The 18,852-nt window shown below is 56.3% G+C and overlaps 2 long non-coding RNA genes across 3 annotated transcripts; both read right to left on the bottom strand.

The window, feature by feature from the left end:
* Positions 1-1,698: 1,698 nt before the first annotated feature.
* On the bottom strand, positions 1,699-4,091 carry LOC138063091 (uncharacterized). 2 transcript variants are annotated; one of them, XR_011136686.1, is made up of 3 exons: positions 4,030-4,091; positions 2,736-2,817; positions 1,699-1,840 (listed from the first exon to the last, which is right to left on the bottom strand). It is a non-coding gene; the product is annotated as an uncharacterized lncRNA (long non-coding RNA). The 2 variants fall into 2 exon arrangements; XR_011136685.1 differs by lacking the exon at positions 4,030-4,091 and having other exon boundaries at positions 2,736-3,437.
* A 1,838-nt stretch (positions 4,092-5,929) lies between these two features.
* LOC138063090 (uncharacterized) lies at positions 5,930-7,156 on the bottom strand. Its single transcript, XR_011136684.1, has 7 exons — positions 6,876-7,156; positions 6,746-6,798; positions 6,588-6,650; positions 6,443-6,498; positions 6,294-6,347; positions 6,164-6,222; positions 5,930-6,063 (listed from the first exon to the last, which is right to left on the bottom strand). It is a non-coding gene; the product is annotated as an uncharacterized lncRNA (long non-coding RNA).
* Positions 7,157-18,852: the final 11,696 nt, after the last annotated feature.

The following is an 18,852-nucleotide window of genomic DNA, read 5'->3' as shown; positions in this document are numbered from 1 at the left end:
ACCCTAACCCTAACCCTAACCCTAACCCTAACCCTAACCCTAACCCTAACCCTAACCCTAACCCTAACCCTAACCCTAACCCTAACCCTAACCCTAACCCTAACCCTAACCCTAACCCTAACCCTAACCCTAACCCTAACCCTAACCCTAACCCTAACCCTAACCCTAACCCTAACCCTAACCCTAACCCTAACCCTAACCCTAACCCTAACCCTAACCCTAACCCTAACCCTAACCCTAACCCTAACCCTAACCCTAACCCTAACCCTAACCCTAACCCTAACCCTAACCCTAACCCTAACCCTAACCCTGACTCTGACTCTGACTCTGACTCTGACTCTGACTCTGACTCTGACTCTGACTCTGACTCTGACTCTGACTCTGACCCTGACCCTGACCCTGACCCTGACCCTGACTCTGACTCTGACTCTGACTCTGACTCTGACTCTGACTCTGACTCTGACCCTGACCCTGACCCTGACCCTGACCCTGACCCTGACCCTGACCCTGACTCTGACCCTGACCCTGACCCTGACTCTGACTCTCTGACCCTCAATGATGTGCTCTCCTGACCCCAACCCCTAAGTGGTGCTCCCTGACCTGTGACCCCCTAATGCTAACCCCCTAACCCTGGGTGGCCCTGACTCCTTGAGCCTCACCCCTCCCTGGAGCCAGACCCTAACCCTCCACCCCCCTGGGTCTGACCCTGTAACCCCTAGCCTGCTTGAGCTCTAAGTAGCTCTAACCCTAAGTGTGGGTGTGGTCCCTAGTGGTTAACCCTAGAGGTGTGGTTGTGGGATGGCTCCTGTAACCCTAGTGGGGCAGGCTCCCCCTGGTGGTGGGTGGGGGTGGTGTAGGGTTGTGTATGTATAGTATATAAAAAGAACTAAAAATAATAAGAGGAGGGAAAATAATTTGCATATGGAATGAAATCAGTGGCAGGGTTAGGATGCTAATTGGGAGTAAAGAATTATTATTTGAATAAATTGGGATAATAATTGATTACTCCCAATTAGCATGCTAAAGAGAGGGAAAGAGCAAAGAGAGGGAAAGAGCAAAGAGAGGGAAAGAGCAAAGAGAGGGAAAGAGCAAAGAGAGGGAAAGAGCAAAGAGAGGGAAAGAGCAAAGAGAGGGAAAGAGCAAAGAGAGGGAAAGAGCAAAGAGAGGGAAAGAGCAAAGAGAGGGAAAGAGGAGATAGACAAAATTGAAGTGGACAAAAATCATAACATAAAAACAGAGCCCAGAGGGGGGAATCTAACCACAGAGGAAAAGGGGAAAAAAAAAAAAGGAGAAATACTGAAATAAGGAGAAATAGAATAATCAACATAAGGCTAACATTATCACAGTAGAGATAAAATAGAAAAGCTACAGGAAAGAACACAGAGGGAGAAAGCAAAAGGAAGCACAAAGCAAGAGGGGGAAAGCAAAGGAAGACAGCAAGGCAGGAGGGAGAAAGAAACAAAGAAGGTCAATGAGAGACAAAATAAGAGAAAAAATTGGCCCCGCTCTTTCTTTCTTTTTTAGGAGGCCATAGAAAGACCACCATACAAATAAGAACCAGGACAAATTTTCTCTCCTATTTTACCTTGAAAGGGGAAGAGGAACAAGAGCAAAGGACTTCCGTGCAACATGTACTGGAAATAACACAACAGAAACAAACAACAACATCCTCTTTATTTGAAAGGAGACACAAACACAGCCACCTCTATCATCTTTATTGCTCCAAAAAAAAAAAAACACAACAATCTCCTTATTCCAACAGCATCAGAAACACCTCCAGCTTCATTCCTCACTACATAAGCACGCTCACCTCCACACTACAGGACAGCTGCTTCTGCACCTGCAAAAAAAAAAAAAAGGGAGGGGGGAAAGACATGTCAGTTACAAAACACTAAACAAAACCACCCCGACAACATAACATACCAGCCCACCATCCACAGCAGCTGCACACACTCGTCACCGACCTTCTCTGCAATCACACCAATGCTACGCCCATCCGGCAGCATACACTCTACCTCCCTGCACTTACAAGGAAACACCTGCAGTTCTTTGGGACAGCTCTCGGTAACAACATTACCGAGCGCTTCCAAATACCACCCTGCCTAGAAAACCCCGGCCCCGAGCCACAGCTCCGCACCAACATTGGCGATGATCGTCGCCTCGCAGAGTGACCGGGACCGGGGAAAAAAAAAACCCAGCCAGGGGAAGCAAAAAAAAAATCCCCCGGCTGGGTTTTTTTTTAAAAAATAAAAATGGAAAAAATTTTTCTTGCTAACTACAGCCTGTAAGAACAAAAGGTGCATACAAGGTTAGACACATTCCATACCAACAACCACCCAACATCCACACAACTGCCCACTCAGTCCCACCACAGGCACGCTGCCTCCCTGCCCTACATGGCAAACGGCACCAGTTTTTAGGACCGCTCACGGAAACAGCATTACCGAGCGTTTCCACGTACCACCCTGCCTAAAAAAAAAACCCAGCCCGACCTGCACAGCAACATTGGCAATGATCAAATCACCTCAGGCAGTGAACAACACCACAGGAAAAAAAAGTCAGGGGGAAAAAGAGTTCAACCACCTGGGGGTTTCCATTAAAAAAAAAAAACCTAAATGCTAAGTACAATCAGAAAACAAACCAAACACATGCATACAGACTTAGATACACTCAATACCAAACCCAACCGACAACCACACAATTACCCACACCCTCCCACCGCAGCCATTCCTCACCTCTACTAACACAGCCGATTTCCACCCATTTAAAAGGGAACGCTGCACTGCCGTGAACAGGCTCCCACCAAAAACACCATTCCTCTCCATCAATAAATAAATATACAAAAAATAAAACTACACTTTGCCTTACAGTTTCACTCTCACAGAAACCCTAACAAGGTCCCATGGATACAGTACTTAGCACAGCCCACACCCTCAACTACACCCACAGGCGAGGCAGCTCCAGCTCCACACACAACGACACAAACACACAGACACAACAACAATCACAGCACAAACAACACTCTCGGCCAGAAAGCCCTAGAACGACACATCCCTGCAGCTCACAGGCACGGGAGAAGCCCATAATGACAAGCAGCTGGCAAAGCCAGGACCGTGAACACACGAGAGGCCAGCCAGAAAGATCCAAGGCTGAAACCACACAGGGAAGACCACCCTGAAAGGATGCCACGAAGGCGAGGAAGAGCGGCAGCGGAAGGCAAGGAAGAGCATCGCCACAAAGATGAATGGCTGCAGAAGGCGAGGAAGACCAGCCGTGGAAGGCGAGGAAGAGCATCACCACAAAGATGAATGGCTGCAGAAGGCGAGGAAGACCAGCCGTGGAAGGCGAGGAAGAGCATCGCCACAAAGATGAATGGCTGCAGAAGGCGAGGAAGAGCAGCCGTGGAAGGCGAGGAAGAGCATCGCCACAAAGATGAATGGCTGCAGAAGGCGAGGAAGACCAGCCATGGAAGGCGAGGAAGAACATCGCCACAAAGATGAACGGCCACGGATTGCAAGGAAGAGCGGCCACAGAAGGCGAGGAAGAGCGGCCGCGGAAGGCGAGCAGTATCGCCACAAAGATGAAGGGCCGCGGAAGGCGAGCAGTATCGCCACAAAGATGAGCGGCCACACACAGCTACGATGCAAATTCGGCGCAACACACCGACCCTTTGGGTGGGCGGCACACAAGGAGACACCGTCCCTCGACGCAACGCTGAGCGCTCGGGCCACTCAATAGCCTGCGGATGCCTAACACCCTAGCCCTGCAAAGTTTACACCCTGCTCCACCATCACACAGGACAACAGCAACGTCAAGACCTCAGCAAAACACAGGACACCTACAACACACACAGCACACAGCACACAACAACACAGACGCAGGCTGGAGCTGCCCGGACTACCACACCCCCCTCTCCCTCTACCTCACACACAGCACCCACCCTCACGAGGCCTCCACACAACACTGATTGTCCACACACCCACACACACACACTGCCCAAGACACACCAACACCCTTGGCCCCCTCCACTTAGCTTGGGCACTGCCGTGCGTCACCGTCCATCCTCAACAGCCAGCCTCGATGCCAGGCACCTCCTCCCTGACCTTCCTTCGCCCTCACCACCTGCCAAAACAGAGCACAAACCATCACCTGCATGCCACACAGCTCCAGCCTCTTCCCCAAAAAACACCCTCCTCCAAAACAACACGGTCCCTCCGCTCACCTGAAACACATCCCTTCCAAACTCACACATCGTGCCCAGTGCTCGCACACCCACAGCACCTGGGAAAAGCAAACACAAAAGTCACTCTTCCGCCAGGCAGCACCCAACAGCCCTACTACAAAGGACTCACCATTCTACTGCATCTCAGATCCTCAGCCATCTGGGAAGAGGCCCCCCACAACACCTGAAAAAAAGCACAACAAAAGACATTACTGAGAGGCAGCCCCACACCACCCAACCACATGATAAAGCTCTCAACAACAAGCTGCCCCCTCTCACCTGCTCAGCCTCCGCCTCAGCGCTCAGCTTCTCCACACCACAACTGCATCCTACACCTGCAAAGTCAGAGACAATACCACACCTTGAGGGGATGCCCACAAAACCGCAGCCCGCCCACACCCACCCACCGCTCCCACACCTTTACCTGTGCCGCTCACCCTTCCCCACTGTCAGGCTACAGGAGGCCGCACCAAGCTCTGCCACGCACCTGCAAAACCAGAACACCACTGGGCAACAGGCACAGCACCAACAACACAACAGCCCCGCTCCACGCTCTGCTCCATCTCGCACACCAACACTCACCTGGCCGGGCTCCTCCTAGGCACAAGCAACCCGCTTGCCTCACGGCTTCCCACCTACAAACACAAAACAAACATTGTTCAGGGAACCGCTGCCCAAGACACCCTCCTGCAAACAGCACTCACGAGCTCACCTCCTTAGTGCACATCTCCGTCTCCCTCGGGCACCCACAACACTGCTCTGCATCTGCAAAAGCAACACAAACTGCAGCACCCAAAGGCAGACCTATCCCCATTCCACTCCCCTTCACCACTCCACGCTGCACACTGCCATTGCTAAAACCCACAGACAAGGCACCTCCAGCCCCAAACAAACAGGCACACACACAAACAGCAGACACAAACACAGAACAAAGCCCTAGGCAGAAAGAACAGTTCTCACGCATAGGACCCTGCAGGCCACAAAGCCCTACGATGCCACAACTGTGCAGCTCAGAGGCTCGGGAGAAGCCCAGGAAAGTCAAACGCCACGGTCCGTGACAGAAAGCAGCCACCAAAGCCAGGACCATCAATGCACAAGAGGCGGGCCAGAATAACCCAAGGCTGAAACCACACAGGGAAGAAAACCCTGAAAGCATGCCACAAAGGCGAGGAAGAGCGGCCGCGGAAGGCAAGGAAGAGCATCGCCGCAAAGATGAGCGGCCGCGGAAGGCGAGGAAGAGCATCGCCGCAAAGATGAGCGGCCGCGGAAGGCGAGCAGTATCGCCACAAAGATGAAGGGCCGCGGAAGGCGAGCAGTATCGCCACAAAGATGAGCGGCCACACACAGCTACGATGCAAATTCGGCGCAACACACCGACCCTTTGGGTGGGCGGCACACAAGGAGACACCGTCCCTCGACGCAACGCTGAGCGCTCGGGCCACTCAATAGCCTGCGGATGCCTAACACCCTAGCCCTGCAAAGTTTACACCCTGCTCCACCATCACACAGGACAACAGCAACGTCAAGACCTCAGCAAAACACAGGACACCTACAACACACACAGCACACAGCACACAACAACACAGACGCAGGCTGGAGCTGCCCGGACTACCACACCCCCCTCTCCCTCTACCTCACACACAGCACCCACCCTCACGAGGCCTCCACACAACACTGATTGTCCACACACCCACACACCCACACACACACACTGCCCAAGACACACCAACACCCTTGGCCCCCTCCACTTAGCTTGGGCACTGCCGTGCGTCACCGTCCATCCTCAACAGCCAGCCTCGATGCCAGGCACCTCCTCCCTGACCTTCCTTCGCCCTCACCACCTGCCAAAACAGAGCACAAACCATCACCTGCATGCCACACAGCTCCAGCCTCTTCCCCAAAAAACACCCTCCTCCAAAACAACACGGTCCCTCCGCTCACCTGAAACACGTCCCTTCCAAACTCACACATCGTGCCCAGTGCTCGCACACCCACAGCACCTGGGAAAAGCAAACACAAAAGTCACTCTTCCGCCAGGCAGCACCCAACAGCCCTACTACAAAGGACTCACCATTCTACTGCATCTCAGATCCTCAGCCATCCGGGAAGAGGCCCCCCACAGCACCTGAAAAAAAGCACAACAAAAGATATTACTGAGAGGCAGCCCCACACCACCCAACCACATGATAAAGCTCTCAACAACAAGCTGCCCCCTCTCACCTGCTCAGCCTCCGCCTCAGCGCTCACCTTCTCCACACCACAACTGCATCCTACACCTGCAAAGTCAGAGACAATACCACACCTTGAGGGGATGCCCACAAAACCGCAGCCCGCCCACACCCACCCACCGCTCCCACACCTTTACCTGTGCCGCTCACCCTTCCCCACTGTCAGGCTACAGGAGGCCGCGCCAAGCTCTGCCACGCACCTGCAAAACCAGAACACCACTGGGCAACAGGCACAGCACCAACAACACAACAGCCCCGCTCCACGCTCTGCTCCATCTCGCACACCAACACTCACCTGGCCGGGCTCCTCCTAGGCACAAGCAACCCGCTTGCCTCACGGCTTCCCACCTACAAACACAAAACAAACATTGTTCAGGGAACCGCTGCCCAAGACACCCTCCTGCAAACAGCACTCACGAGCTCACCTCCTTAGTGCACATCTCAGTCTTCCTCAGTCTCCCTCGGGCACCCACAACACTGCTCTGCATCTGCAAAAGCAACACAAACTGCAGCACCCAAAGGCAGACCTATCCCCATTCCACTCCCCTTCACCACTCCACGCTGCACACTGCCATTGCTAAAACCCACAGACAAGGCACCTCCAGCCCCAAACAAACAGGCACACACACAAACAGCACACACAAACACAGAACAAAGCCCTAGGCACAAAAAACAGTTCTCACGCATAAGACCCTGCCGGGCACAAAGCCCGATGACACCACAACCCTGCGGCTTTCAGGCTCAGGAGAAGCCCAGGAAAGACTCAAATGCAATGGCCTGTGACAGAAAGGGGCCAGCAAAGCCAGGACTGTGGATGCACAAGAGGCTGGCCAGAAAAACCCAAGGCCATGATCACACAGGGAAGAAAACCCTGAAAGGGAGCCCCAAAGGCAAAGAAGCGCCGCCGCCAAAAGAAGCGCCGCCGCCAAAAGAAGCGCCGCCGCCAAAAGAAGCGCCGCCGCCAAAAGAAGCGCCGCCGCCAAAAGAAGCGCCGCCGCCAAAAGAAGCGGCCACAGATAGCTACGATGCAAATCCGACGCAACAAAATACCCCTTTTTGCAGGCAGCACAGCAGGAGATGATTCCTTCCCACAATGCTCAAGACACAGACCACTCAAAAGCCTGCAGATGCCTACCACACCAGTGCTTTTAAGTCAGCACTGTGCTCCATGAGCACAAAGGACAAGAGCAACATCAAGACCTAAGCAAAACACAGGACACCTACAACACACAACATACAGCACACATCACCACAGACAGGTTGGAGATGCCCAGCCCCTAGCACAGCCCCACAGCCTCGACCTCAAAAACACTCATCCTAAAGAGCACTCAACACTGCACTGATTGTCAGCAAACACATACACACAAACCCCCAAGACATGCCAACACCCTTGACCCCCCTCCACTTAGCTTGGACACTGCTGTGCATCACCATCCAGCCTCAAGAACCAGCCTCAATGCCAGGCAAGTCCTCTCTGATCTTCCTTCAGTCACAAACCTTCGCCATCGTCACCTGCCAAAACACAAGTGGTCACCTGCACACCAGATGGCTCCAGCCTCTCCCCCCAAAAACACCCTCCTCCCAAACACCACAGTACCTCTCCTCACTTGCAATGCACCCGTCCCAAACTCAGACACCGCAGCTTGGGGGGGGGGGGGCACCCCCCCAACACCTGGGAAAAACAACACAACAAAGTTACTCTTCTGCCAGGCAGCACCCAACAGCCCTACAACTACTGACACGCTGCTCCGCTCACCTCAAATCCTCAGCCATCCTGGAGGGGACCCACACAGCACCTGAGAAAGCAAGGGAAAGAACATCACCCACAGGCAGCCCGACACCACCCCACCACACAATAAAGCTCTCAATGACAAGCTGCTCCTCACACCTGCTCAGCCTCTGCCTCAGCACCCACCTTCTCCATGCCACAACTCCATCCAACACCTAAAGAAAAAAAATACCACGTCAGCAGGGGACGTGCACAAAACCACAGTCCACCCACACCAATCCTTGGCTCCCACACCTTTACCTGCGCTGCTCACCTGTCCCCGTGCTGAGCTCCGCCACGCACCTCCCAAACCAGAACAGCACCGGGCCGTGCGGACAGCGCCGTCAGCACAACAGCCACACTCTATGCTCCACTTCATCTCTCAGACCAACACTCACCTGGCCGCACTCCTCCTAGGCACAAACAACCCACCTGGCACATTGCTTCCCACCTACAAACACAAAACAAAAATGGTTCAGAGAACTGCTGCCCAAGACACCCTCCTGCCAACAACACTCAGTCACCTGCTGCACACAGGCCCCATTCCTCCTCCCTCTCCCTCAGCACCCACAACACTGCTCTGCATCTGCAAAAAACAAAGTGCAGCACCCACAAGCTCACCAATCCCCATTCCACTCCATCACTGCTCCACTCTGCACACCGCCATTGCTGAAACAAACAGGCACGCACACAAACAGCAGACACAAACAAACAGGCACGCACACAAACAGCAGACACAAACAAACAGGCACGCACACAAACAGCAGACACAAACAAACAGGCACGCACACAAACAGCAGACACAAACAAACAGGCACGCACACAAACAGCAGACACAAACAAACAGGCACGCACACAAACAGCAGACACAAACAAACAGGCACGCACACAAACAGCAGACACAAACAAACAGGCACGCACACAAACAGCAGACACAAACACGGAGCAAAGCCCTAGACAGAAAAAAAAGGCATCTCACGCATAGGACCCTGCTGGCCACAAAGCCCTACGATGCCACAACTGTGCGGCTCAGAGGCTTGGGAAAAGCCCAGGAAAGTCACATGCCACAGTCCGTGACAGAAAGCGGCCACCAAAGCCACGACCATCGATGCGCAACAGGCTGGCCAGAATGACCCAAGGCTGCAACCACACAGGGAAGAAAACCCTGAAAGCATGCCACAAAGGCGAGGAAGAGCGGCCGCGGAAGGCGAGGAAGAGCATCGCCGCAAAGATGAACGGCTGCGGAAGGCGAGGAAGAGCAGCCACGGAAGGCGAGGAGCATCGCCACAAAGATGAACGGCCACAGACAGCTACGATGCTAATTCGGCGCAACACACCGACCCTTTGGGTGGGCGGCACACAAGGAGACACCATCCATTGACACAACACTGAGCACTCAGGCCACTCAAAAGCCTGAGGATGCCTAACACCCTAGCCCTGCAAAGTTTACACCCTGCTCCACAATCACACAGGACAACAGCAACATCAAGACCTCAGCAAAACGCAGGACACCTACAACACACACAGAACACAGCACACAGCACACAACAACACAGACGCAGGCTGGAGCTGCCCAGACTACCACACCCACCTCTGCCTCTACCTCACACACAGCACCCACCCTCAGGAGGCCTCCACACAACACACTGATTGTCCACACACACACCCACACCCACACCCACACACTGCCCAAGACACACCAACGCCCTTGGCCCCCTCCACTTAGCTTGGGCACTGCCGTGCGTCACCGTCCATCCTCAACAGCCAGCCTCGATGCCAGCCACGTCCTCTCTGATCTTCCTTCAGTCACAAACCTTCACCCTCACCACCTGCCAAAACAGACCACAAGCCGTCACCCGCACGCCACACAGCTCCAGCCTCTTCCCCAAAAAACACCCTCCAAAACACCACAGTCCCTCCGCTCACCTGAAACACGTCCCTTCCAAACTCAGAGATCCTGCCCAGCACTAGACACCCACAGCACCTGGGAAAAACAACACAAAGTTACTCTTCTGCCAGGCAGCACCCAACAGCCCTACTACAAACAGCACACCGTGCCACTCACCTCAAATCCTCAGCCATCTGGGAAGAGGCCCCCCCACAGCACCTGAAAAAAGCACAACAAAAGACATTACTGAGAGGCAGCCCCACACCACCCCACCACACAATAAAGCTCTCAATGACAAGTTGCCCCTCTCACCTCCTCTGCCTCCATCTCAGCACTCGGCTTCTCCACGCCACAACTGCATCCTACACCTGCAGAGTCAGAGACCATACCACACCTTGAGGGGATGTTTGCAAAAGCGCAGCCCGTCCACACCCACCCTCGGCTCCCACACCTTTACCTGCGCCGCTCGCCCGTTCCCCATCGCCACGCTAAGGGACGCCACGCCGAGCTCTGCCACGCACCAGAACAGCCCTAGGCAACGGGCGCATCATCAACAACACAACAGCCCCACTCTACGCTCTGCTCCATCTCGCAGACCGACTCTCACCTGGCCGGGCTCCTCCTAGGCACAAACCACCCACTTGCCTTATGGCTTCCCACCTACAAACACAACCCAGTGATGACACAAGCCATCAAATCCCTACCCAAGACACTCTCCTGCCAACAACACTCACACGCTCACCTGCTTTGCACAGGCCCCGCTCTTCCTCCGTCTCCCTCGGGCACCCACGACACTACTCCGCATCTGCAAAAAACAGAAAAATGCAGTACCCAAAGCCTGATCAATCATCATCTGCTCCCCATCACCACTCCACTCTACCATCACCAAAACCCACAGGCAAGGCACCTCCACGCCAAACATGCACACACACAAGCAGCAGACACAAACACGGAGCAAAGCCCTAGGCAGAAAGAACAATTCTCACGCATAAGACCCTGCTGGCCACAAAGTCCTACAATGCCACAACTGTGCAGCTCAGAGGCTTAGCAGAAGCCCAGGAAAGTCAAATGCCACGGTCCGTGACAGAAAGGGGCCACCAAAGCCAGGACCATCGATGCACAACCGGCTGGCCAGAAAGACCCAAGACTGCAACCACACAAGGAAGAAAACCCTGAAAGGATGCCAGGAAGGCGGAGAAGAGCGGCCGCGGAAGGCGAAGGGCATCGCCACAAAGGCAGAGAAGAGCAGCCGCGGAAGGCAAAGAGCATCGCCACAAAGGCAGAGAAGAGCGGCCGCGGAAGGCAAAGAGCATCGCCACAAAGGCGGAGAAGAGCGGCCGCGGACAGCTACGATGCAAGTTCAACACAACACACCGATCCTTTTTGTGGGCAGTGCAGAAGGAGACGCGACCCATTGACGAGACGCCGAGCGCTCCGGCCGCTCAAAACCCTCTGGATGCCTAACACCCTAGCGCTGCAAAGTGTACGCTGTGCTCCACAATCACACAGGACAAGAGCAATGTCAAGACCTGAGCAAAACACAGGACACCTACAACACGCACGACACAGGACACAACAACGCAGACACACGCTGGAGCTGCCTGGCCTGGCACACCCCCCCTCCGCCTCTGCCTCACGCACAGCACTCATCCTGAGGAGCCCTCTGCCCTACGCTGATTGGCAGCACGTGCACACACACCCACCCACACGACACACCAACACCCTGGGGCTGCGCAACTTAGCTTGGGGAGTGCTCCGGGTCACTGGCCGTCCTCGAGAGCCTGCCTCGACGGCAGGCACGTCCTCTCGGATCTTCCTTCGGTCGCAAACCTTCCCCGTCGTCACCTGCCAAAAGAGAGCACGAGCTGGCACCCGCGTGCCCCACCGCTCCGGCCTCTCCCCCCAAAAACACCCTCCTCCCAAACACCACAGTACCTCTCCTCACCTGCGACGCACCCGGTCCAAACTCAGACACCGCAGCTGGGGGGGGGGGGAGGGGATACCCCCCCCAGCACCTAGGAAAACCAACGCAACAAAGTTACTCTTCGGCCAGGCAGCACCCAACAGCCCTACGACTACTGACACGCTGCTCCGCTCACCTCCGATCCTCAGCCCTTCCGGAAGAGGCCCGCACAGCACTTGAAAAAGCAAAGCAAAGGACATCACCCAGAGGCAGCCCGACACCACCCTGCCGCACCGTAAAGCTCTCCACCGCAAGCTGCCCCTCGCACCTGCTCAGCCTCCCTCTCGGCGCTCGGCTTCTCCACACCACGACTTCGTGCAAAGCCTAAGAAAAAAAAAACACAGAGCCGTCCCGCTGCTCTTACATTTGTGAACGGCCTTTGCTTCCCCAACTGTAGGAATGAGTCTCCTGGGATCGCTTTACAGCCTCGAATGCTGTTATTAGCTGAGGTGATTCCAGAGCACTGCCGATGCAGGAGACCAAAAGCAGAATGACCTCAGTGGGGAGAGACCCCCGGTTTATATAACCCTAGGCCCCACCCACTGACCTACCCACAAGCCCTTCGGAGGGGAGGGGCAAACCAATGGCTGCCATAAATACACAGGGCTGCGCAGAAGAGACTCTCCTTCTTCTGCTCAGAATCTAGACTGGAGGGCACAGAAAAGATAAAGAGAGCTCTTCTATGAAACAGAACATCTCTTTTACTACTAAGGCTTCATATAGTCCATCCACGATATCAAGAGGTATGTTGTTAAGCTTCTTTCCGCTCTAACTAGTGTAAGCCTTTGCATTACACGCTAGACATTGGTTCTGCTTAAACTTAGAAAGAAATTACAACATTCCACCTAGTCTATAAAGGGAACGTGATACCGCAGCGCTCTAGTTGGTTCGGGTCTGCATAGAATACAGCTGTTCTGGCAGGGCAGTATTTCCTGTAGGGCAAAGCAGGATATTAAAATGAATTCCTGGAACGAGGCCTCTTCTGTTATAGAAGTACTTCTAAAGAAGATTATTTCCTGGATAGTACCTAGAACATTTAGAAAAAGAGGGCAGCAGATAGAAAAGTTCGTCGCCCAGGAGACTACTATCTCCGTATCGCTAACGGGAGGACTGACGCGGGCAGACCTCGGGACGGCTCCCGAGGGCGCGAGAGGGACGCTAAGAGGGCTGAAGGACCGACGCGGCGCTCTGGGGCACCGCAAAGAAGGGTCCGGAACAAAATGAAGGGGCTCCTCAGAGGTCTGCGGGAGCGACAGAAGTCTGTGCGACACGACAAAGCTCGACAGAGGAATCCAAACTGGATTAGATGTTTCTGGCGGAGGCAGAGAGCAATAAAAACAAGCCAGTAGAGAACCACGAACGCCTCCCTAAAGGGCCGAGGGGAAAAAGGAGGGTGCTGAGACCGTTAGATGATGAACAGACCACACTGGGGCGGAGGAAAGCCTCAGCAGCAGATCTGAGGAGAGTCAAAAGACAGCTCCGGGGAAAAAGAAAAAGCTAAGACTCCACAGCGTGCTAGAGAGGTGCTAAAGGGCCTAGAGGGCCAACCGAGCTCTGTGAGGGAAGATAAAAGGCCAAAAGAAGGCTCCGGAGCAAAACTGAGGGCTGCCGAAGGGGCCGGAGGCCCGACGCGGGGCTCCGGGATGCGACGAAAGGCTCCGGATGCGTTCTGAGGGTGCTGCAGGGGTCCTAAATCGGTCTAGAGGGTCAAGATACAGCACTGGGAAAAAAGGAAGGCCAAAAGAGTAGTCAGGAGCACGCTGGAGGGGTTCTAAGGTGTCTACACGGCCCAAAAAAAGACTCTGGGGAGCAAGGAAACCGTCAAGAGGGGTTCAGCAGTGACTAGATGGCTCCGGAGGACTCTGGACGGCCAGAAGACAGCTCTGGGGAACAAGAAAGGCCAAAGGGTAGTCCGGAATGCACTGGAGGAGTCCTAAGGGAACCGATGGGCCAAAAAAAGGCTCCGGGGCGCAATTCTGGCCAAAAGAGGCATCTAGAGTGGACTAGAGAGGCGCCAAGAGGACTGGACGGCAAAAGCAGGGCTCCGAGGCACGACAAAGGCCTCCGGAGGGGTTCTGAAGGGACCGGATGGGGGCTAAAGGGGCTGCAGGTCGAAAAGACGGCTCTGGGGCACAAAGAAGGCTGGAAGGGAAGTCCAGAGCACGCCAGAGGGGTGCTAAGGGGTCCGCGTGGCCAAAAAATGACTCTGGGGAACGAGGAAGAACTCAGGAGGGGGTCTCGGCAGAAAAGAGGGGCCCAACGGGGACGAGAGGGCGAAAGCCTAAGAACTGGGGGGACGAGGAAGATGTCATGAGGTGCCCTGAGGGAATAGGAGGGGCCCTGTGGGATCGGGAGGACCAAAAAAGCTCCGGGGAGCGACAAAGGCCTCGAGATGATTTCTGAAGGGACTAGAGGGAGGCTAAAGGGTTTAGTGGGCCGGAAGACAGCTCTGGGGCACAAAGAAGGTGGAAAGAGTAGCCCGGAGAGCACTAGTTGGGGTGCTAAGGGGTGAGGAAGGCCAACAGAGGTCTGGGAGGAGAAATAAAAGACTGAAAGAGGGCTCCAGAGCAGAAGAGAGGGCAGCCGAGGGGGCTGGAGGGCCGACGCGGGGCTCTGGGACGTGAGAAAGGGCTCTGGAGGGCTTCCGAGTGGACTACGGAGGGGCCTAAAGGGCCTCAAAGACCAAAGAGACAGCCTTGGGAAAGAAGAAAGGCCAAAAGAGTGGTCCAGAGAGAACAAGAGGGGCCCTAAGTGATCTGGAGGACGGACAAAGGACACTGGGGCACAATTTCAGCCAAAAGAGGTGTCTGGAGCAGACTAGAGGGCCTCTAAGAAGCCCGGAGGGCCAAAGGAGGGCTCCTGCACAAAACCGAGCCCTCCGGAGGGGTTCTGAAAAGACTAGAGGGAGGGATTAAAGGGTCTGGAGGGCCCGAAGACAGCTCTGCGGCGCAAAGAAGGCCGAAAGAATAATCCAGAGTGCGCTAGAGGGGGCCCTGAAGCGGTTTACGTGACCAGAAAAACAGCTCTAGGGAGCAAGGACAAGCTCAGGAAGGATGCAGAGGCAACTAGAAAGTTCTCTGGCCCTCCAAACCCCTTAGCAACAGATCTAGGAACAAGGAAGGAAGGCCAAAAGAGTGGTCCAGACTGCCCTAGGGGTTCCTAAGGGGTCTAGAGGGCCAACAGAGGACTCCGGAGCGCTATTTGCTGCAAAAAAAGCATCCAGAGCGGACCTGAGATTTCCTAAGGGAAGCAACAGGCAAAAAAAAAAAAAAAAGGAAGTCCTCCGGGGCACAGTTTTGGCCAAAAGAGGCATCTGGAGCAGAGTAGAGGGCCACTAAGAGAGCTGGGTGGCCAAAGGAGGGCTCCAGGACAAAACCAAGGCCTCTGGAGGGCTTCTGAAGGGACTAGAGGGGTTCTGAAGGGTCCATATGGCAAAAAAAAAAAAAAAAAAAAAAAACCCTCCAGGAAACAAGGAAGGCCTCAGGAATGGTTCTTAGGGGATTTGAGGAGTGCTTAGGGGTCAGGAGGGCCAAAAACCAGCTCTGTGGCACAACAGACGCCTCAAGAGGGGGTTCAGAGGTGACTAGAGAAGTCCTAGTGGGTCTAGAGGGCCAACAGAAGTCTCTGGGGTACAATTTTGGCCAAAAGAGAGGTGCAGAGTTCACTGGAGGTGGCCTAAGATGGTTACGTGACCAAAGGAAGTCGCTGGGCAGCGAGAGTCCCAAAGCATCCAGAGGGGAAAAGAGAGGTCCTAAGAGAGCTAGAGGGCCAAAAGAGGGCTCTGGGGCACCTAGAGTAGACTAGGGCGAGAAGGCACCAAAAAAAAAAAGAAAAGGTGCTAAGGGGCAGCTTAGCTCTGACTTAGCCCCGACTCAGCTCTGACACTACCCCTGCCCCCATTGCGACTCTCCCCACAACTTCCCCTGAGACCCCCTCCGACACACTCCTGATCTGACCCGGGACCCTCACGCTACTCCGACTGCACGATAAACCACCACCCACCGGTCCTCATGCACCCCCATCCTACCCCCAGAACCGCTACAGCCCTGATGCGCCTCGTTCCTTCCTCCCCCAGCTCCAGCACAACCCCTTCCACACCACCCCGCCCCTGGCAGTGGCGCCCCTCTTTTCCCCCCTTGCCCCATCACAGCCCCAGAGCACCTCCTTCCTTCCGCAGCCAGCCCCAGTGCACCCCCTTCCTTACCACACCCCATGTCCCCGGTGCACTGCTCTTCCCCACCGTGTCCTCGGGCCCAGGTGCACCACCATCCTCCACGCAGTTTCTCCAGGCCCCACGTGCTCCCGTCCGCCAGCACACGTGCACCACCCAGCTCCACTCACCTTCTTTGTGGTGCAACCCCAGCATCAGTCCCACTGAGCACTGCTAAGTGGCAGCTCTGTTGTCCCAGACTGGCCCCTGCACAAGCTTTCAGCAACTGCGACCCCTACCTCCAAACAGTGCCAGCTGTAGCCATCGGTGCCCCCAGCTGCACCTGAGGCTCATCCCACCCCCGGGCCCACAGCTGCAGCCCATAAGGAACCGGTGTCAGGGAATTAACCTTAGCTCCATCAAGGACAGCTGGGCTTCCGGGGTAGCAGGGGCAGCCCAGCTCTGCACAGGTGCTTCCAAAAAGCTGAAGGGACAGCCCTGGGGTGTACACAGAGGAAAAGAGAATATTCAGGGGACAAGAGAACAAACTGAGAGCTCAGGATGCATACAAGTAACAAAGTTACCAGGTGATGATAAGAGTAAATAGAGGGACTTGGGGGCGGGGGGGGCAAAGAGCCCTGGGGCCTTGGCGTGGCCCTCCCCGAGCTCGCCGAGGCGCGTGGCGGGCTCGGCGGGCTCGGGCCGGCCCGCCCCGAGCCCCGCGGCCTTGGCGCGGGCCTCGCCGAGCCGGCCGAGGCGCGTGGCGGGCTCGGCGGGCTCGGGCCGGCCCGCCCCGAGCCCCGCGGCCTTGGCGCGGGCCTCGCCGAGCCGGCCGAGGCGCGTGGCGGGCTCGGCGGGCTCGGGCCGGCCCGCCCCGAGCTCTACGGCCTTCGCAGAGCCCTCGCCGAGCTCGCAGACGCCCCTGGCGGCCTCTGCGGTCTCGGGCCGGCCCGCCCCGAGCTCTACAGCCTTCGCGCGGCCCTCGCCGAGCTCGCAGACGCCCGTGGCGGGCTCGGGCCGGCCCGCCCCGAGCTCTACGGGCTTGGAGGAGCATTCGCCGAGCTCCCGGACACCCGTGGCGGGCTCGTGCGGGCTCGTGCCGAGCTCTACGGGCTTGGAGGAGCATTCACGGAGCTCCCGGACGCCGGTGGCGGTCTCTGCGGGCTCGCGCGGGCTTGTGCCGAGCTCTACGGGCTTCGAGTAGCCCTTGCCGACGTCGTAGACGCCCGTGGCACTGCGCATGTGCTCGCCGGCTGGCTACTTTGTCTGCCCGCCATGGCAGTGTCGCCTGCAGTACTGTCTTCTGGACACCTGAGGGCAGCAGTGAACAGAGAGAACACAGTGCGCCTGCGCGCACCTTTCCCGTGCAGTACTGATCTGCCAGCACCGAGGGCAGCGGTGAGCACGACTGGAATGCTGCGCATGCGCGGCTCCTGGGCGTGGTACTGCGTTGTTGACAGCGGATGGCTGCCGTGAGCATGTTGAACCGTGTGCGCATGCGCACCGCCTAGATGTGCAGTACTGGTTTTGCTACACGCGAGGGCAGCAAAGAGCACTGCGGAGCGAAGGCGCATGCGCAGCCGCGGGAGCAGTACTACATCTTCGACACCCGAGGGCAGCGGGGAGCACCGCGGCACAGCCGTGCACGTGCGCTCGCCCTCCTGATGCGGTACTTGTTTGTTGACAGCCGAGGGCAGCAGGGAGCACTGCGGACCGGCTGCGCATGCGCGCTCCCGCTGTCTGCAGTACTGCCTTGTAGGCACGAGGGGGCAGTAGTGAAGGCGGAGCAACCCAGTGCGCATGCTCTCGCCGTAGGCTGCAATACTATATTTTCGACACGCGAGGGGAAGTGAGAACTTGCGCATGCGCTACCTCGCTGGGCACAGTACTGCCTTCTCGATAGCCGAGGGCAGGAGTGAGCTCGGTGAACGCCGTGCGCATGCGTCTACCCGCCGTGTGCAGTGCCGATGCTGCTACACGCGAGGGCAGCAAAGAGCACGGTGGAAAAGGTGCGCATGCGCACCTGCTCTAGGCGCAATATTAAATTTTCGACAACGGAGGGCAGCAGGGAGCACCCCGAACCTAGTGCGCATGTGCGCCCTGCCGCTCGCTGCACTCCTGCTTGGTCGACACCGGAGGCAGCAGTGAACCCGGTGCGCATGCGTTCTCCTTCTAGAGGCAGCCGTGAGCAGATGCCTTTAGTGCGCATGCGTGAGCTGACGGCGTGCAGTACCACGGTATAAGCATAGGAGGGCAGCAGTGAGCGATGGCAGCTGGATTGCGCATGCGTGAGCCTGCCGCCTGCAGTGCTGGGACGTCAGGACACGGCAGCAGCACTGCGCGCGGAGGGTTTCAGTGCGCATGCGGGGCGGCAGCAGCGAGACTCGCAGCAGTGCGCACGCGTGGATAGCGGGCGGCGGCGCGGGGTGGCGCCGTGGCTCCTTCCTCGTAGTTCTCCAACTGCCCCAGCCCAGCTTCCCTGTCACCCCGCTTGCTGGGCAGCTCCAGGGGGAAGGCCAAGAAAAACACCCCACCACCAACCTTCGGCTCACCAAAAAGGGCTGTGAAAATAAGCATGCTTTACAGACTACTGTGTTTCAGCACTGGCTGCAAACCCGAGACCCCCCACACCC

This window comes from Struthio camelus, chromosome 31 (assembly GCF_040807025.1).
Source record: "Struthio camelus isolate bStrCam1 chromosome 31, bStrCam1.hap1, whole genome shotgun sequence".
NCBI lineage: Eukaryota > Metazoa > Chordata > Aves > Struthioniformes > Struthionidae > Struthio > Struthio camelus.
The sequence above is the reverse complement of the archived record's forward strand: the minus strand, read 5'-3'. Positions and strand labels throughout refer to the sequence as shown.